This window comes from Cervus elaphus, chromosome 1 (assembly GCF_910594005.1).
Source record: "Cervus elaphus chromosome 1, mCerEla1.1, whole genome shotgun sequence".
In the NCBI taxonomy this organism is placed as follows: Eukaryota; Metazoa; Chordata; class Mammalia; order Artiodactyla; family Cervidae; genus Cervus; species Cervus elaphus.
Window position 1 is genome coordinate 17,941,210 of NC_057815.1, and position 20,307 is coordinate 17,961,516.

The window sequence follows — 20,307 nt, forward strand, 5'->3', positions numbered from 1 at the left end:
TTGCTTTATGAGCAAGAACGTGGCTGAGATCTGAATCATTTATTGGACCTAGATTTTCTCTTCTATAAACTCGCAAGAGCAACAGTATGGGCTGTTGTGAGGATTAAAGAATGTAAGAGCTCAAATCTACTCAGTGCGGTGAACTGCTCTTTCTGTAATGCAAACTCCCTGGTTGCTAGGTCAACTTTTTATTCTTTGCTAGATATATATATATCTATATATAGATATATATATATTAATTGAAGGATAACTGATTTATGGAATTTGTTGTTTTCTGTCAAACCTCAACATGAATCAGCCGTAGGTATATATATCCCCCTCCTTTTTCAACCTCTATTTTACATATGGTAATTTAAGTTTCCATGTTACTCTTTCCGTACATCTCACCCTCTTCTCCCCTCTCCCCATGTCCATAATTCTATTCTCTATGTCTATTTCTCCATTGCTGCCCTACAAATCAACTCTTCAGTACCATTTTTCTAGATTCTGTGTACATACATTAAAATATGATATTTATCTTTCTCTTTCTGACTTACTTCAGTCTGTATAATAGGCTCTAGGTTCATCCTCTTCTTTAAAACTGACTTAAATGCATTCTTTCTTATGGCTGAGTAATTGTGCATATGTACCACAACTTATTTAACCAGTTATCTGTTGATGGACATCTAAATTGCTTCTATGTTCTAGCTATTATAAATAGTGCTGCAAAGAACATTGGGATACATGTGTCTTTTTCAGTTTTGGTTTCCTCAGGGTATATGCCTAGGAGTGATTGCTGGGTCATATGGTGGTTTTAGTCCTAGTTTTTTAAGGAATATCCATACCGTCTTCCATAGTGGCTGTATAAATTTACATTCTCACCAACAGTGCAAGGATGTTCCCTTTTCTCCACACCCTCTCCACGTTTGTTTGTAGACATTTTGATGGTGGTCATTATGACTGGTGTGAGGTGATATCTCATTGTAGTTTTGATGTGCATTTCTCTAATAATGACTGATGTTGAGCATCTTTTCATGTATTTAGCCATCTTTACGTCTTCTTTGGAGTTTAGATCTTTTCCCCAATTTTTGATTGAGTTGTTTGTTTTTCTGGTATTTAGTTGTATGAGCTACTTCTATACTTAGAAAATTAATCCTTTGTCAATTGTTTCACTTGTTATTATTTTCTCCCATTCTGAGTGTTGTCTTTTCACTTTGGTTATAGTTTCCTTTGCAGTGCAAAAGTTTTTAAGCTTAATCAGGTCCCAGTTGTTTAATTTTGTTTTTATTTCCATTACTCTAGGAGGTGAGTCATAGAGGATCTTGCTTTGATTTGTGTCATTGAGTTTTCTGCCCTTTTCCTCTTAAGAGTTTTATAGTCTCTGGTCTCACATTTAAGTCTTATCCATTTTGAATTTATCTTTGCCTATGGTGTTAGTAAGTGTTCTGATTTCATTCTTTTACATGTAGCTGTCCAGTTTTCCCAGCACCATTTATTGAAGAGGCTGTCTGTGCCCCATTGTATATTGTTGCCTCCTTTGTCAAAAATAAGGTAATAGGTGCATGGGTTTTTTCTGGGCTTTCTATCTGTTCCATTAATCTATATTTCTGTTTTTGTGCCAGTACCATACTGTCTTGATGACTGTAGGTTTGTAGTATAATCTGAAGTTAGGAAGGTTGATTCCTCCAGCTCCATTTTTCTTTCTCAAGACTGCTTTGACTTTTCAGGGTCTTTTGTGTTTCCATATGAATTGTAAATTTTTTCATTCTAATTCTGTGAAAAATGCCATTGGTAATTTGAAAGAGATTGCATTGAATCTGTAGATTGAATTTGGCAGTATAGTCACTTTCACAATATTGATTCTTCTTATCAGGAAGGTGGAATATCTCTCCATCTCTTTCTGTCATCTTTGATTTCTTTCATTAGTGTCTCATAATTTTCTATGTACAGTTATATTTGATCTCCTTAAGTAAGTTTATTCCTAGATATTATATTCTTTTTGTTGCAATGGTGATGGGAATGATTCCTTAATTCCTGTTTCTGATTTTTCATTGTTAGTATATAGAAATGCACGTGATTTCTGTGTATTGATTTTGTATCAGGTGACTTTGCTAAATTCACTGATTAGCTCTAGTAATTTTCTGATAGTATCTTTAGGGTTTTCTATATACGGTATCATGTCATTTGCAAAAATGAGAGTTTTACATCTTTTTTGACCTGGATTCCTTTTATTTCTTTTTTTTATCTGACTGCTGTAGCTAAAACTTCCAAAACTTGAATAATAGTGATGAAAGTGGACACCCTTGTTTTGTTCCTGATCTTAGGGGAAATGTTTTCAGTTTTTCCACAATTGAGAATAATGTTTGCTGTAGGCTTATTATATATGACATTTACTATGTTAAGGTAGGTTCCTTCTATGCCCATTTCTTGAAGAGTTTTAATCATAAATGGGTGTTGAAATTTGTCAGTGGCTTTTTCTGTACCTATTGAAATTATCATATGGTTTTTATCTTTCAATTTGTTAATATGGTGTATCACATTCATTGATGTGTGTATATTGAAGAATCCATGCATCCCTGGAATAAACATAACTTGATCATGGTGTATGAGCTTTTTAATGTGTTGTTGAATTCTGTTTGCTAAAACTCTGTTGAGGATTTTTGCATTTATGTTCATTAGTGATATTGGCCTGTAGTTTCCTTTTTTTTTTTTTTTTTTTTTAATATTGTCTTTGTGTGGTGTTGGAGAAGACTCTTGAGAATCCCTTGGACTGCAAGGAGATCCAACCAGTCCATCCTAAAGGAGATCAGTCCTGAGTGTTCATTGGAAGGACTGATGTCGAAGCTGAAACTCCAATACTTTGGCCACCTGATGCGAAGAGCTGCTTCATTTGAAAAGACCCTGATTCTGGGAAAGATTGAGGGCAGGAGAAGAAGGGGACGACAGAGGATGAGATGGTTGTATGGCATCACCTACTCAATGGACATGGATTTGGGTGGACTCTGGGAGCTGGTGATGGACAGGGAGGCCTGGCGTGCTGTGGTTCATGAGGTCACAAAAAGTCAGACACGACTGAGCAACTGAACTGAACTGACCTGTCTGGTTATGCTCTCAGGGTGATGGTGGCCTCGTAGAATGAGTTTGAAAGTGTTCCTTCCTCTGCAGTTTTTTGAAAATGTTTTAGAAGTATAAGCATTAACTCCTCTAAATGTTTGATAGAATTCTCTTGTGAAGCCATCTGGTCCTGGGCTTTTGTTTTTTTGGAAAATTTTTGATCACAGCTTCAATTTCAGTGTTTGTAATTGGGTTATTCATAATTTCCATTTCTTCCTGGTTCAGCCTTGGAAGATTGAACTCTAATTATCTTTCCATTTCTTCCAGGATATCCATTTTATTGCCATATAGTGGTTCATAATAGTCTCTTATAATCCTTTTTATTTCTACATTGTCTACTGTAACCTCTCCTTTGTCATTTCTATTTTGTTGATTCGATTATTTTCTCTTTTTTTCTTAATGAAACTGGCTAAAGATTGGTCAATTTTGTTTACCTTCTCTGAGAACCAGCTTTTAGATTTATTAATTTTTCCTTTTTTTTTTTTTTCTTTTGCATTTATTTCTGTTCTAATCTTTCTCATTTCTTTCCTTCTGTTAATTTTGGGATGTTTTTGTCCTTCTTTTTCCAGATGTTTTAGGTTTAAAGTTAGGTTGTCTATTTGATATTTTTCTTGTCTCCTGATATGATTGTATTGCTGGATACCTGATAACTGATATGTATTAGGAGGAAACACAGATGAAAGATGTCAGGCTATATAAGGAAGCAAGAACTGGGAGTGTTTGACACAAGGCTTTTCACAATGTGACCAAAAACTGATAGACTTTTTTTTAAAAGTATTAACATTACTGACTTCATCACTGTCATAATTATTAAGATCAAATTGAGGCCCAGAGAGATTAACTGACTTGCTCCAGACCACCCAACTAGAAAAGAATCCCTGCTCTAATTTGAATTCTAATCTACTCAATTCCAAGACCTTTATCTCTTGGACCCATTTAGAAAATTTGGGGCAATGGAACACCAGCATCAGAATGCAAAAAAAAAAAAAAAAAAAAAAATGAAGTGTTGCCTCCACCCAGTTTGGGGATCCAGAATTGCTGTTCCAACATTTTTTTTTTTTTTTTTTTTTTTAATAGCAATTTCTCAGATGGTGTTTAGGTGATACTAGCGGTGAAGGTTGATGCTAAAGCTGAAGCTCCAATACTCTGGCCACCTGATACTAAGGAAAACACCCTGATGCTGGGAAAGATTGAAGGGAAAAAGAGAAGAGGGTGTCAAGGATGAGATGGTTAGATAGCATTACCAACTGAATAGAGATGAATTTGAGCAAACTCTGGGAGGGAGCAAAAGACAGGGAACTCTACTCTTTGTTCTTTGGTGACCTAAATGAGAAGGAAATCCAAAAACAGAGGGAATATATGTAAACTTAGAGCTGATTCATTTTGCTATACAGCAGAAACTAACACAACATTGTAAAGCAAATATACTCCAATAAAAATTAATTTAAAACATAAATAAAAGCTTACAAAAGAAAAAAAAAAAAGAACTGCTTCTGTTGCATCTCATGGGTTTTGAGTTGTTGTGTTTTCATTGTCAGTTGTTTCTAGAATTTTTTCAAATTTCCCTTTTGATTTCTTCAGTAACCTGTTGTTTATTTAGAAATGTATTGGTTAATCTCCATGTGTTTTTATTTTTTACAGTATTTTTTTTCCCCTTGTAACTGATATCTAGTCTCATAGCATTGTGGTGGGAAAAGATGCCTGATATGATTTTAATTTTTTTAAATTTACTGAGGTTTGATTTCTGAGCCATGATGTGGTCTATCCTGGAGAATGCTCCAGGTGCACGTGAGAAGAAGCTGTATCCTCCTGCATTTGGATGGAATGTCCTGAAGTTATCAATGAGATCCATCTCATCTAATGTATCATTTAAGACTTGTGTTTCCTTATTAATTATCTCATTTGGTGATCTGTCTATTGGTGTAATTGGGGGTGTTAAAATCTCCTACTATTATTGCATTACTGTTCATTTCTCCTTTTATATATGTAAGTGTTTGTCTTATGTAGTGAGGTGCTCCTATGTTGGGTGCATAGATATTTACAATTGCTATGTCTTCGTCTTGGATTGATCCCTTGATCATTATGTAGTGTCCTTCCTTATCTCTTGTAATATTCTTTATTTTAATGTCCATTTTGTCTGCTCTGAGGATTATTATTCCAGTTCTTTTTTATTTTTTTTTGCTTTCCATTTATATAGAATATATTTTTCCATCCTCTCACTTGCAGTTTATATGTGTCTTTAGGTCTGAAGTAGGTTTGTTATAGACAGCATATATATATGGGTCCTGTGTGTTTGTATCCATTCAGCCAGTCTGTGTCTTTTGGTCGGAGCATTAACCCATTTACATTTAAAGCAATTATTTATAAACATGTTAATATTGCCATTTTCTTAATTGTTTGGGGGTTGATTTTGTAGATTTTTTTTTCTTTTTTTGTATTTCCTGACTGTGTAAATCCCTTTAACATTTTCGTAAAGCTGGGTTGGTGGTACTGGATTCTCTTAACTTTAAGAAAAAGAAATGCGAAAAAGCAAACTGGCTGTCTGAGGAGGCCTTACAAATAGCTGTGCAAAGAAGAGAAGCGAAAAGCAAAGGAGAAAAGGAAAGACAGACCCATTTGAATGCAGAGTTACAAATAATAGTAAGGAGAGATAAGAAAGCCTTCCTCAGCAATCAGTGAAAAGAAATAGAAGAAAACAATTGAATAGGAAAGACTAGAGATCTCTTCAAGAAAATTAGAGATACTAAAGGAACATATCATGCAAAGATGGGCACAATAAAGGACGGAAATGGTATGGACCTAAGAGAAGCAAAATATATTAAGAAGATGTAGTAAGAATACACAAACAAACTATACAAAAAAGATCTTCATGACCCAGATAAGCTTGAAGGTGTTATCACCCACCTAAAGCCAGATATCCTGGAATGCAAAGAGAAGTCGGCTTTAGGAAGCATCCCTACTAACAAAGCTTGTAGAAGTGATGGAAATTCCGGTTGAGCTATTTCAAATCCAAAAAGATGATGCTATGCAAGTGCTGCACTCAATATGCCAGCAAATTTGGAAAACTAAGCAGTGGACACAGGACTGGAAAATGTCAGTGTTCCTTCCAATTCCAAAGAAAGGCAATGCCAAAGAATGCTCTAACAACCACACAATTGCACTCATCTCACATGCTAGCAAAGTAATACTCAAAATTTTCCAAGCCAGGCTTCAAGAGTATGTAAACTGTGAACTTCCAGGTGTTCAAGCTGGATTTAGAAAAGTCAGAGGAACCAGAGATCAAATTTCAAACATTGGTTGGGTCATCGAAAAAGCGAGAGAGTTCCAGGGGAAAAAAAAAAAAAAAATCTTCTGCTTTACTAACTAGCCAGAGTCTTTGACTGTGTGGATCACAGCAAACTGTGGAAAATTCTTCAAGAGATGGGAATACCAGACCACCTGACCTTCCTCTTGAGAAATCTGTATGCAGGTCAGGATGCAACAGTTAGAACTGGATATGGAACCACAGACTGGTTCCAGTTAGTGAAAGGAGTATGTCAAGGATGTATATTGTTGCCCTGCTTATTTGACTTCTATGCAGAATACACCATGAGAAATGCTGGGCTAGATAAAGCACAAACTGAAATCAAAATTGCAGGGGGAAATATCAGTAACCTCAGGTATGCAGATAACATCACCCTTACGAACAGAAAGTGGAGAAGAACAAAAGAACCTCTTGATGAGAGTGAAAGAAGAGAGTGAAAAAATTGGCTTAAAGCTCAACATTCAGAAAACTAAGATCATGGCATTGATCCCATCACTTCATTGGAAATAGATGTGGAAAAAATGGAAATATGACAGACTTTATTTTGTGGGGCTCCAAAATCACTGCAGATGGTGACTGCAGCCGTGACATTAAAAGATGCTTGTTCCTTGGAAAAAAGTTATGACCAATCTAGACAACATATTAAAAAGCACAGATATTCTTTTGCCAAAAAATCTCCATCTAATCAAAGCTTTTGTTTTGCTAGTAGTCATGTATGGATGTGAGAGTTGGACCATAAAGAAAGCTGAGTACCAAAGAATTGATGCTTTTGAACAGTGGTGTTGGAGAAGACTCTTGAGAGTCCCTTGAAGTACAAGGAAATCCAACCAGTCCATCCTAAAGGAAATCAGTCCTTCATTAGAAGTACTGATGCTGAAGCTGAAACTCCAATACTTTGGCCACAAGATGTGAAGAACTGACTCATTTGAAAAGACCCTGATGCTGGGAAAGATTGAAGGCAGGACAAAAAGGGGATGACAGAGGATGAGATGGTTGGATGGCATCACCGACTCAATGGACCTGAGTCTGAGTAGGCACCATTAGTTGGTGATGGACAGGGAGGCCTGGTGTGCTGCAGTCCATGGGGTCGCATGCAAAGATTCGATGCGACCAAACGACTGAACTGTACTGAACTTGCTTGTCTGAAAAGATTTTGATTTCTCCATCAATTTTGAATGAGATCCTTGCCTGGTGCAGTAGTCTTGGTTGTAGATTTTTCCCTATCAGCACTTTAAATACACCCTGCCATTCCCTTCTGGCCTTCAGAGTTTCTTCTTATAGATCAGCTGTTAAATGTATGGGGTTTCCCTTGTATGTTACTTGTTGCTTTTCCCTTGCTGCATTTAATATTCTTTCTTTGTGTTTATCCTTTGTTGGTTTGACTAGTATGTGTCTTGAAGGGTTTCTCCTTGGATTTGTCCTGTGTGGGACTCTTTGTGCCTCTTGGACTTGAATGACTATTTCCTTTAGCATGTTGGGGAAGTTTTCAACTATAATCTCTTCAAAAATTTTCTCATACCCTTTCTTTTTCTCTTCTTCTTCTGGGACCCCTATAACTCAAATGTTGTTGCATTTGATATTATCCCAGAGGTCTCTGAAACTATCCTCAGTTCTTTTCATTCATTTTACTTTATTCTGCTCTTCATAAGTTATTTCCACCATTTTGTCTTCCAACTCACTAATTTGTTCTTCTTCAGATATTGATGCTATTGATTCCTCCTAGAGTATTTTTAATTTCAGTAATTGTGTTGTTTGTCTCTGTTTGTTTATTCTTTAATTCTTCTAGGTCTTTGTTAATTGTTTTTTTTTTTTTTTTTTCCATTTTCTCCAATCTGTTTTCAAGGTTTTTGATCATCTTTTCTATCATTATTCTGAATTCTTTTTCGGGTAGTTTGGCTATTTCCTCTTCATTTATTTGGACTTCTGTGTTTCTAGTTTGTTCCTTCATTTGTGGACTATGTCTCTTCTTTTTCACTATTTTGTTTAAACTTATTGTGTTTGAAGTCTCCTTTTCCCAGGCATCAAGGCTGAATTCTATCTTGCTTTTGGTTTCTGCCCTTCTAATATTGGTCCATTGGTTTGTGTAAGGTTTGTATAGGGTGAGATTTGTGCTGAGTTTTTTTTTTTTTTTTTCATCTGATGGGCAAGGCTGAGTGAGGTGGTAATCTTCTCTGCTGATGATTGTGTTTGCATTTTTGCTTTGTTTGTTGTTTGGAGGTTACTGGTGGTTGGGTGATGCTGGGTCTTGTATTCAAGTGGTTTCCTTTATGGGAATTCTCACTATTTGATACACCCTAGGGTAAATTCCAGAGAAGGCAATGGCACCCCACTCCAGTACTCTTGCATGGAAAATCCCATGGACAGAGGAGCCTGGTAGGCTACAGTCCATGGGGTCACTAAGAGTTGGACACGACTGAGCGACTTCACTTTGACTTTTCACTTTTGTGCACTCAACAAGGAAATGGCAACCCACTCCACTGTTCTTGCCTGGAGAATCCCAGGGACGGGGAGCCTGGTGGGCTGCCGTCTATGGGGTCACACAGAGTCGGACACGACTGAAGCGACTTAGCAGCAGCAGCAACAGGGTAAGTTCTCTGGTAGTCTAGGGTCTTGGATTCAGTGCTCCCACTCAAAAGGCTCAGGGCTTGATCTCTGGTCAGGAATGAAGATTTCATAAGTGTGTTTTTATGGCAATAAGTGAGATTCAAATAATACCCCCAAAATGAGAAACCAAAGATGAATCCCAGACAAATGGCAGTTACAAAACCAGGCAAATGATAATTAGTATAAAAGAATATACACCCAGAAGCAAAACAGTTCAACAAAAATAAAGTACAACAGATTGACCTGGAGAACAAAGGAAACAAAAAATTATGTCTACCAGCTGAGAACAAAACTAACTAAAGCACAAAATGGAAAAGAAAACTAAAACAAGGTGCCAAGTGGGAAATAAAGCAATGAAAACAAAACTAACAAATTTGTTGAGAGGAAAGGGAAGAAATAAAAGAAAGAAAGAATATATATGCAAAGTTAAACAGAGGTAGATAAAGATTTATATATCTTAAAATCACCTCCAAGGGGAAAAGAACAGTAGGAAATGAAAACAAGGGAATAAATAATAATAAGTTTAACAAATTAAAATTAAAGAAAAAAATAAAAGAAAAGAAAAAAAAAAAGAAGAAGAAGAAAGAAAGAAAGGAAAACTCCACAGGACTACAAAAGCCCAATGGAGAGACAGAGGTTTATAACAACAATGAAAAGTGATTGAAAAGAAAAGAAAAAATCTCAAAAGCTTAATTAGATTTTACAGTGAAGTAAGGTTGACAACTACAACAGAGGAGGGGAAGGAAAATGAAAAAGAAAATAAAATAATAAAAATCCAAAATAAACTACAGAAGAAGTCAGAACATAAGAACAATAAATGTTTGTCTTGAGTCACTGATGTCAGGGTCCTTTCCCTCGATGGGAGTCACAGTCCACGTCACCTCCCTAGGATACCCTCCAACACTGTGCTGGTCTCTGGACCTGCTGTGGGGGCAGCTCAGACTCTAATCTGGTCCTACTCCTGGTTCTTGCCTCCATGTCCACAGCTATCAGAACTAGTATATTTGTTTTGTGGGAGCTCTCAATGTTGTTTTATATATTCCATAGACAGAGTCTACCTAGTTGATCATGTGGATTTTATCTACAGCTTGTTCAGCTGATGGGAAGGATTTGGGTCTTCTTCCTTAGCCACACTGCCCCTGGGTTTCAACTGTGGCTTTATTTCCACCTCTGCATGTGTGTCATCCACTGAGGTTTTCTATGAGCCTTCTCCGGAGGACATGGGTCTGCCCCAGTGAGGACCAGATGTGGAGATTGTGCAGTTGCTTGGGTTGCAGGGGTTCTGGCAGCACCAGGTAGTCAGGGGAGTTGGCAGCTAAGGAAGCAGGAAATACAGTGCTCTAGAAGGGTATGTCAATGAGTATTGGCCAATACAACCCAGTATTCTTGCCTGGAGAAGCCCCCTGACAGAGAAACCTGGCAGGCCACAGCCCACAGGGTCACAAAGAGTTGTACACGACGGAAGCATGCAGGGTGGATAGATGCAAGGCTCTTTTTTTTTTTTCTGCCTGTGGCACTCTCCTCCAGTGAAGGTTAAGCCTGAAGGTGGTGCAGCTGCTCTGGTCGCAGAAACCCTGGTGGTGCCAAGTGTGCAGGGACATGGACAGAAGTTACGCCCCTATCAGAGTCTTTTTAGACCCTCTGGTAGCTGGAGATGAGTAGGCCTCTTTGGCCAGTCTTTCTTGGCAGCTCTGCCTGTTCAGGCACTTAGAGGGCTCCTATGCCAGGGGTCCTTCTCTGTTGCCTAGCATGTCAAGCACATAAAGCCTCCTCCAACCCCCAGCTGGTGTCCTCCTCTGTAAATCAGCACATCAGGCATTTAAAGGGACACCTGGGTGGGGTCCTACTCTGTAGTTCAGTGCATCAATCACTACTATAGGGTCCCACTCTATAATTCCATGCATCAGCGCCTGATGGTCCAGTCTCTCTATTGTTCAGCTCCTGGCCCATGGGGAGAGAGAGGCTATGGTGATGGCTCCACCCACTATGCGTGACTCAGCAGTGTCACCTTGCTTCCATGGCTGCCTGACTTTCCTCCACAGGCATTTCCCACCACAGTCTCCCTCACATCCTGTCTGTCTGTCTCTCCACAGTCAACAGCAACCTTCACCCTGGGATTGCTCCACAGTCCCTATGTTACAGCTCCCAACCATTGCGTGTTCTAGGGGACCTGCATCCCTGCCTGGGGTACGTATGGCTGCAACAAGGTCTGTCTGATTCTCATTCAATTTAGGCTGTCACAGATCAGCTGTTTCACTTTCAGCCTTAAATATTTCTTTCTCTGAATCAGAAAATTGCCCCGATGTGGGGATCAGACCCCTGCTTCAGTTCCCCCACCTGCCAAGGGCAGGTCCAGTCTTACTCACTCCTGTTTTCTCCCAGTTCCTTCGTCCTATCGAGTTTTGCATGGTTTTATGTACTCTTTTCTATTGGTCAGGTACTTCTGCCTGCTCTCAGCTGGTGTTCTGCATGCACTTCTGCGCTGAAGACATATCCCTGATGTATCTATGGAGAGAGATGTAATCCACCTACTCCTTCACCATCTTGTTCTGCCCCCTGACTTTAGTTTTAATGTGCGATGTATCTGCAATGTTATAGTTGGGATACTGGGAAAAAAAAAAATTTGTAATTCAATTGTGTAAGTTTTTATGTGCACTGGCAAGGTCTTAAATCATTTTACCACATCACAAATTACAGTAGCAACCACAAGAATAAGGCTCTTTTGTTGTTGTTGTTGCTGTTAGTTCTTTATTTTGCCACTGAGCTGTTTGGAATATTGGTTCCACATGATCAGCTCTTTTTGGTATAATTATACACTAAAAGTGACAGAAAAATCCTGTGGGTTTTAACTTTCAGGAGGCACAGAAGCTTGTTAGATGAAAATTATCTAACATACACAGGAAGCATCACCTGTAATAGCTAGTTTAAATTCATATCATTTAATTACAGTTTTCCCTAAACAATTCTGGTAAGAACTTGAATATATGTTGTGGTTTCCCAGTAAGAAATTCTATAAACTTCAGTATGCCAGGTGAAAATATGTATAACAGATTTAATTATAAAAAGCAGACTATTTAACAACTTTAGACATGCCAGGAAAAATAATCATAAAGAAAAAGCATTGTGATAATAGTTATAAAAGCCAAAATTTCTTCTCCTATTAAAATTTTAGCCAACTCTTTGGAGATTTTATTAAAATTATTTCTGTTACATGAAGATTCTATTTTTTTTTTTTTTTGGTAAGAAACATATTATTTATTGCAAAATTATAGACAAATTTCCTCCCTGATTCAAGGACATATGTGGTTGGGGGCCAGCAACAAGATTTTGCTACAATAAGGAACTATTTTCTATAAATGCTGTCCTCTCCTGATGGGCCTGAAGTTCTCTCTCCACCTGAGTTACTTGTCAGCTGTTGGCTGGGGGAAAGTGGGTGGGAGAAAGCTAGAGGGAGGAATCTAAAACAAACAAAATTAAGTAGAGAGATTCTTTATCCTTCTGGGCCTAAAATTACCCTCCTCTGCCTAGACAACAGCAGCCTGCAACACCAGTACTTGCTTAGGAATAACATATTCATAGGTCAGATACTCAGTTTTACCACCAAGAGATATCAGCTTTCCCAGACTGGGAAAACTCTATTCCTCATGCAGCACCCAGAAAGGAACAAGAGGAACCCCAGTGACATGAGATAAACCAAGAAGACCAACATGGTAGTACAAAGACTAAAAAAAGTTCACAAAAGAAGCTCAAGACCTGTATTTTACAGCTAAGCAGGGGAATTGCAAGCTAAGATAACAACAGCAATAACAACATCAACAAAATTGCATAGAACTCTGTGTATTCTTGCCTGAAGAAGTCCATGGACAGAGGAATCTGGTGGGTTACAGTCCATGGGGTCACAAAGAGTTGGACATAACTGAGGGACTAACACTTTCACTTTCACAGTGTTCCTAACATAACGCTAAAATATCTAGAATAAAAAAAAAAAAAAAACAAAAAAAAAACTTATACAAGGAACCAAGAAAACAGTTTAAAGGAGAAGAGAAGATTAAGTGACACAAACAATGAGATGTAGGATTTATGTGAAAAGGATTATAAAGTAACTATGTGCAAAGGATCATGAAGTAACTATGTGCAAGGGATCATAAAGTAACTGTGCAAAGGATAATAAAGTCACTATGAAAACAATCCAAATAGTTAAAATTATTATTAAACAAATTTTTAAAATATAGAACTCCAACAGGTAATTAAAAGTTATAGTAAAGAATCAAATGAGAATTATAAAACTGAAAAATATAATAATATAAATTAATAAAAGCTCACTAGATGAACTCAAGTGTTGAGTAACAGAGAAAGTAATAAGTGAATTGAAGGAGAAGTGAAATGAATTTACTCAGTTTAATAGAAATATAAATAAATAGATCTCTAGGGATCTAATAATGATAGTTTCATCATTTATATCATTGGATACTAGAAGAAAAGGATAAAGAGAGTGGGATTGAAATATTATTTTAAAAATAAAAGTTAGACATTTTTTCTCATTTGGCAAAAAATATAAACATATTGAAGAAGCAGAGAAAATGCAGTGAGAAACAACCCCCAAAAATCTACCCCAAGATACATTATAATTAAACTTCTGAAACCTAAAGCCATTGAAAAGCCTTGAAAGTACCTAGAGATAAATGATATATTACCTCTACAGGAACATGAATTCAAGTGACAGCATAGTTCTTATCGAAAACCACAGAAACCACAGAATGAAGGGACACAATATTTTCAACGTGCTGAAAAAATAACTGTCTATCTTTACCGCTATGTGAGGTGAATAGGATGAAGAAACAGACACATTTATCAATAATTTATTTGATTGCAAATAGTCTAAATATGCCACATAAAAGGCATAGATTGGAAGAAAAGATACAAATGTGGCAAAACTACATTTTTTATAAGAAATGTGATTTAAATTCAATTATATGGATAGGTTGAGAGTAAAAAGGTGAAAACATACACCATGAAAATATTAATTTTAAAAAAAGTGGTTATATTAATATCTGATATAATACACTTTTGAGGAAAGAAAAATTGCTAGAAACAAAGGGGGGATTGCACACTGATCAGAGGATTAATCAAACCATGAAAACTATAAATTTATATAAACCAAACAAGAGAGTCTCAAAGTACATGAAACAAAAACGAATAGATTCAAGAGGAATATATGCAAATCTGAAATTATAGTTAGAAATTTTAGCATCTCTTGTCAGAACTGAAAGAGCTGGAAGAGGTGGAAATTCAGGAGGAATATAGATCTGAAAAATACAATTGACCAATGGGATATAACACATGATAAACATTCCACCCAATATTGGCAAATGAACTTTTGTTTTCAAATGCTCATGAAAGTTCACCAACATGGAACATATATTTAGTCACCGAAGCAAGCTTGAAATACTAAAAAAAAAAAAAAAGCATAGCTCAAAGCATATTCCCTGAGCATAATGAAATGAAACTATAATTTAATAATATAAGAACAGAAGGAATATCTCTGTTTATCCCTGTTAAATTTTACCTTCCTAAATAATCCATGCATCTAAAAGAATGATTGAGGAAATAAAAAATATAATTAAATTAAAAAGAAAAAACAAAATATCAAAATATATGGGTTTCAGCCAAACCAGTGATGCAAGGGAAATGCACAGCACTGAATGCTAACATTAAGAGAAAAGAAAATACCTCATATGAATGATCTATGTTCCCAATTCAAACAAAGATTAAAAAAGAACAATGAAAACACGTGACAAGCAGAAAGAAGGGAAAAGTTAAAAGCAGGATTTGGCAACATTAAAAATAGGAAAACCACAGATAAAATCAATGAAACAAACAAGAAAAGCTAGTCCTTAATACAAAAGTCAAGAAAGTTGACAGAGGGGAGAGGTTAAGATAGTGGAATAAAAAGAAATGAAGCACACATACTCCCATAAATATATCAAAAATACTTCTTTGTGTGGAACAATTTTCACGGAATACCCACTACACGGGCAGAAGACCTCATACAACCAAAATGCAAGAAAAGTCACCCTACAACTGGGTATGACAAAATTTTTTAAAAAAGGAATCAAGATAGGACCTACACTCTCAGGAGGGAGCTATGAAAGAGGAAAGATTCCCTATGGGGAGACCTGTTGGGTCAGAAAGGGAGATTCAGAGGCTCCAAGGAAAATGTAAAATACACTTGGTGCAGGCAGAACAAAGAGTAACTAGTATAGATGGTCCCAGTCACCCTGTTACAGTCCACAACCTGAGATGCACATGTGTTCAACCAGCACAGGAGCTGGCTGTTGAAAGTCAGACTTTGGCGGACAGATTTAAGGAAAGGCATAGAGACACAGAGACAGCCTGGAGGGGCTAAAGAGTTGGCTGGGTTGTAGCTGAGACTGTTTGAAAGATGGAGACCAAAGGCTGCAATAAAAATCCCATTGTTAACACACATGTTAAAGGAGGGACAGTATCCAGCCACAGCAACCTCATTCTTGGTGTCCTTTTACCAGGTCTGGGAGCACAAAAGCCTGAGTAGTTGACCACATACTGAAGGAGGCAAGGTTGCAATTGAGCTGATCCCTAGAAGTCATGTGATTTTGGAAACTGGGCTAAAATCAGAGCCATGTTCAGCAACTTTGAGAAATTATTGTCTGTAGAACATCCCAGTGGATTACTGGTGCTTCCCTGGTTTGAGTGGGTACTGAGTTAGAAGCTGCAGGCTTTGTAGGTCCATGCGTGCAGAGGTGGAGCCAGCACCTGAGGGATATCTAGGGTGATTCCTGGCATTCTCACAGGTGAGGAAGGTCTGAGGACAGTGCTGACAACAGGATATCATGTGAACAGGTGACAGATGACACCACAGAGTGCAGTTCCTTGTGGGCAGTTGCTATGGAGGAATACTCAGAGTCTCCTCTCCCACCAGAAATATTCCAGTCCTTCCTACTCAACATCAGAGCTCAGAAACAGATCTCAGGGATCTATTCCAACAACTGGGCAGAAGACCCTACTCCCAACAAAGGTTTGACAACCACAGAGTGAAGAGAGTCTGTATAACATCTAGTAGTGTTTCTGGCCACAACATCACCAATCACACTACTTATGAATTTGCCAACACATACTGAGGAAAGACACTCTAGTTATCCATGCTAAAAATAGCCCACACCAAAAATATTGGCCTCACACAGGCCACTCAGGGATATGAATGCTATACTCATTCATGTCTGGCTCTGTGACCCCACAGGTGAAAGCCACGCCAGGCTCCTCTGTCCATGGACTTTTCCAGGAAAGAAGACTGGAGCAGGCTGTCATTTCCTACTCCAGGGTATCTTTCTGACCCAGGAATCAAACCTGTGTCTCTTGTGTCTCCTCCATTGTTAGGTGGACTCTTTACCAGTGAACCACCTGGGAAAGGTTACTTAAAGATGGTCCTACATAAACAGAGTCTTTCAAGACCATAATAGGTAACTGTTTTTCCTAAATTCATAAAACCAAAGAAAACAAGTAAAATGAAGAAGCAGAGGGACCATTTCTAATTAAATACAATACAAATCCCTTCAAAGAACAAGCAATAAAACCAGATCCCAAATTCAAAATTGAGGTAATAAAAATAGTGAAGGAATTAAGAAAGTTTATTCATTGAAATGCAGATCACTATAAAAATAGTGACTGTAAAGAGGAGACAGTTATAATTAAAAAAACATTTGCTGTGACAAAAGCTGACATAAAGGCTGTAAGTAGTAAAGTAAATAATGCATAAAATGAATAAGTGATCTGGAAGATAAAATAATGGTAATTATCCAATCCAGATAACAGACAGAAAGCCAAATGAAGAAAAAAAGAAAGCAATATAAGAGACCTATGGAATAGCATAAAGCATATCCCTATGCATAATAAGGATTCCAGAAGGGAAAGTAAGAGAAAACGGTCAAAATGTACTTTAAGAAATTATGGATGAAAAAGTTCCAAACCTAAAAAATAGGAAACAGATATCCAAGTACAGGAAGCAAGAGGATCCCAAACAAAATAAGCACAAACAAACCTATGCTAAGACATATCATAATTCAAATGGCAAAAGATAGAGAACTCTAAAATAAGCAAGGGTAAAACACAGGATTAGTTACAAAGGAATCCCCATAAGTCTATAAGCATTTTTTTGTTTGTTTGTTTTTTTTTTGCTGTAGAGACAGTCCAGGCTAGTATGCGGTGGCAAGATATACTCAAAGTCCTGAAAGGAAAAACTTGCAACCAAGGATATTCTACCAAGCAAAGTTATCATTTAGAGTAGAAAGAAATATAGAGCACTTCTCATAGATGCAAAAACTGAAAGAATACAACAATATTAAATATATCCTAAAATAAATGATAAAAGGTGTTTTTTTAAGTCAAAAAGAAGCAAGAATTAATAAGAAAGGAAAAAAATGGAAAATAAATCACTTGAGTCAGGCTACAGATTATTACTATTTTTTAATGAAACTGACCCACTTTAGAACAAAGGACAAATATGGATTGAAAGTTATAGGACTAGAAAAGATATTTCATGCAAATAGAAATTAAAGTGAGGTAGCAATATTCATATTGGACAAAATAGACTTTAAAACAAAGGCAATAAAGAAAAATAAAGGACATTATACAATGATAAAAAGATCAATATGAAAAGAGGATATTACATTTATTAACCTAATGCATCCAATATAGGAGCACTAAAATATATAAAACAATTACTAACTGATATAAAAGGAGAAATTAATGGAAATACAATAAAACTAGGAGACTTTAACACCCCACTGACATCAATGAGCTGCTCTTCCAGACAGAAGATCAAAAAGGCAGCAGAGATGCTAAAGGACAGAATATATTTTATTTATATTTTTAAAACATTGCTTTAAAAGAAAAGCTTAATATGCATTTTTTCAAAAGTGCAGTCTCTAGGATTGACCATATACTAGGGCACAAAGCAATTTCCAATGAATTTAAAAAGATACACAATTTTTTAAGCATCTTTTTTGGGTCACAATGTCATGAAACTAGAAATCAACCACAGAAAGATAGATGAGAAAGAAAAAAAAAAATGACCACATGGAAACTAAGCAACATGTTACTAAAAAAAAAAAGTCAGCAATAAAATAAAAAAGAAAATGAATTCATATATATATACACATATTGTATGTATTCATTTGTATTATTTTTTTTTATCTTATTGCTGACCCATTGATTTTATTTTATTTTTTTGTATATATTTTGAGATAAACTAAAGCAAAACAAAACCATACAAAGTCAGTGGGAAACAGAAAAAGCAGTCTTTTTTTGTTTTTTTTTTTTGCTTCATCATCAGCAATAAACTTTATTTATTTTATTTATTTATTTATTTTTTATTAGTTGGAGGCTAATTACTTCCCAACATTTCAGTGGGTTTTCTCATGCATTGATATGAATCAGCCATAGATTTACACGTATTCCCCATCCCGATCCCCCCTCCCACCTCCCTCTCCACCCGATTCCTCTGGGTCTTCCCAGTGCACCAGGCCCGAGCACTTGTCTCATGCATCCCACCTGGGCTGGCGATCTGTTTCGCCATAGATAATATACATGCTGTTCTTTCGAAACATCCCACCCTCACCTTCTCCCACAGAGTTCAAAAGTCTGTTCTGTACTTCTGTGTCTCTTTTTCTGTTTTGCATATAGGCTTATCGTTACCATCTTTCTAAATTCCATATATATGTGTTAGTATGCTGTAATGTTCTTTATCTTTCTGGCTTACTTCACTCTGTATAATGAGCTCCAGTTTCATCCATCTCATTAGGACTAATTCAAATGAATTCTTTTTAATGGCTGAGTAATATTCCATGGTGTATATGTACCACAGCTTCCTTATCCATTCATCTGCTGATGGGCATCTAGGTTGCTTCCATGTCCTGGCTATTATAAACAGTGCTGCAATGAACATTGGGGTGCACATGTCTCTTTCAGATCTGGTTTCCTCAGTGTGTATGCCCAGAAGTGGGACTGCTGGGTCATATGGCAGTTCTATTTACAGTTTTTTAAGAAATCTCCACACTGTTCTCCACAGTGGCTGTACTAGTTTGCATTCCCACCAACAGTGTAAGAGGGTTCCCTTTTCTCCACACCCTCTCCAGCATTTATTGCTTGTAGATTTTTGGATAGCAGCCATCCTGACTGGCGTGTAATGGTACCTCATTGTGGTTTTGATTTGCATTTCTCTAATAATGAGTGATGTTGAGCATCTTTTCATGTGTTTGTTAGCCATCTGTATGTCTTCTTTGGAGAAATGTCTGTTTAGTTCTTTGGCCCATTTTTTGATTGGGTCATTTATTTTTCTGGAATTGAGCTTCAGGACTTGCTTGTATATTTTTGAGATTAATCCTTTGTCTGTTTCTTCATTTGCTATTATTTTCTCCCAATCTGAGGGCTGTCTTTTCACCTTACTTAGAGTTTCCTTTGTAGTGCAAAAGCTTTTAAGTAAGACCAGAAACTATAAAACTCCTAGAGGAGAACCTAGGCAAAACACTCTCCGACATAAGTCACAGCAAGATCCTCTATGACCCACCTCCCAGAATATTGGAAATAAAAGCAAAACTAAACAAATGGGACCTAATGAAAAAGCAGTCTTAAAGGGAAGTTCATAGCAAAAAGTATTTCATAAAAATACAAGAAAAGTGGCAAATAAACAACCTAAGTGAAAGTGAAAATGTTAGTCACTCAAGTCATATACAACTCTTTGTAACCCCATGGACTGTAGCACACGAGGCTCCTCTGTGCATGGAATTTTACAGGCAAGAATACTGGAGTCAGTAGCCATTCCCTTCTCCAAGGGATCTTCCTGACTCAGGGATTGAACCCAAGTCTCCTGCATTGCAGGCAGATTTTTTACTGTCTGAACCACCAGGGAAGCTCCCTTAACAACCTAAACTACCACTTAAAGGAGTGAAAAAAAGAGGAACAAATTAAACCTAAAGTCAGCAGAAGGAAGGAAATGATAAAATCAGAGAAGAAATAAATACAGTTGAGTTGCTGTTGTTGTTGTTGTTTTTTAATAGTGCAAAAATCAGTAAAACTAGGACTTTTTTTTTTTTTTTTTTTCCTGAAAGATAAACAAAATTGACACACCGAGGGCCAGGATCACCAAAAAGAGAAGAAAGAGGACCCAAATAAATTAAATAAGAAATGAAAGAGATGAGATAATAAAGTTGCTTAAATTAAAAATAATAATAATAATAATGATAATAAGAGAATACTATGGTAAATTGTATACT

The 20,307-nt window shown here is 36.8% G+C and overlaps 1 long non-coding RNA gene across 1 annotated transcript; it reads left to right on the top strand.

The window, feature by feature from the left end:
* The first annotated feature begins 907 nt into the window (after positions 1-907).
* Positions 908-19,353, top strand: LOC122693023. The gene is made up of 3 exons (XR_006340895.1): positions 908-1,015; positions 1,538-1,545; positions 19,298-19,353. It is a non-coding gene; the product is annotated as an uncharacterized LOC122693023 (long non-coding RNA).
* Positions 19,354-20,307: the final 954 nt, after the last annotated feature.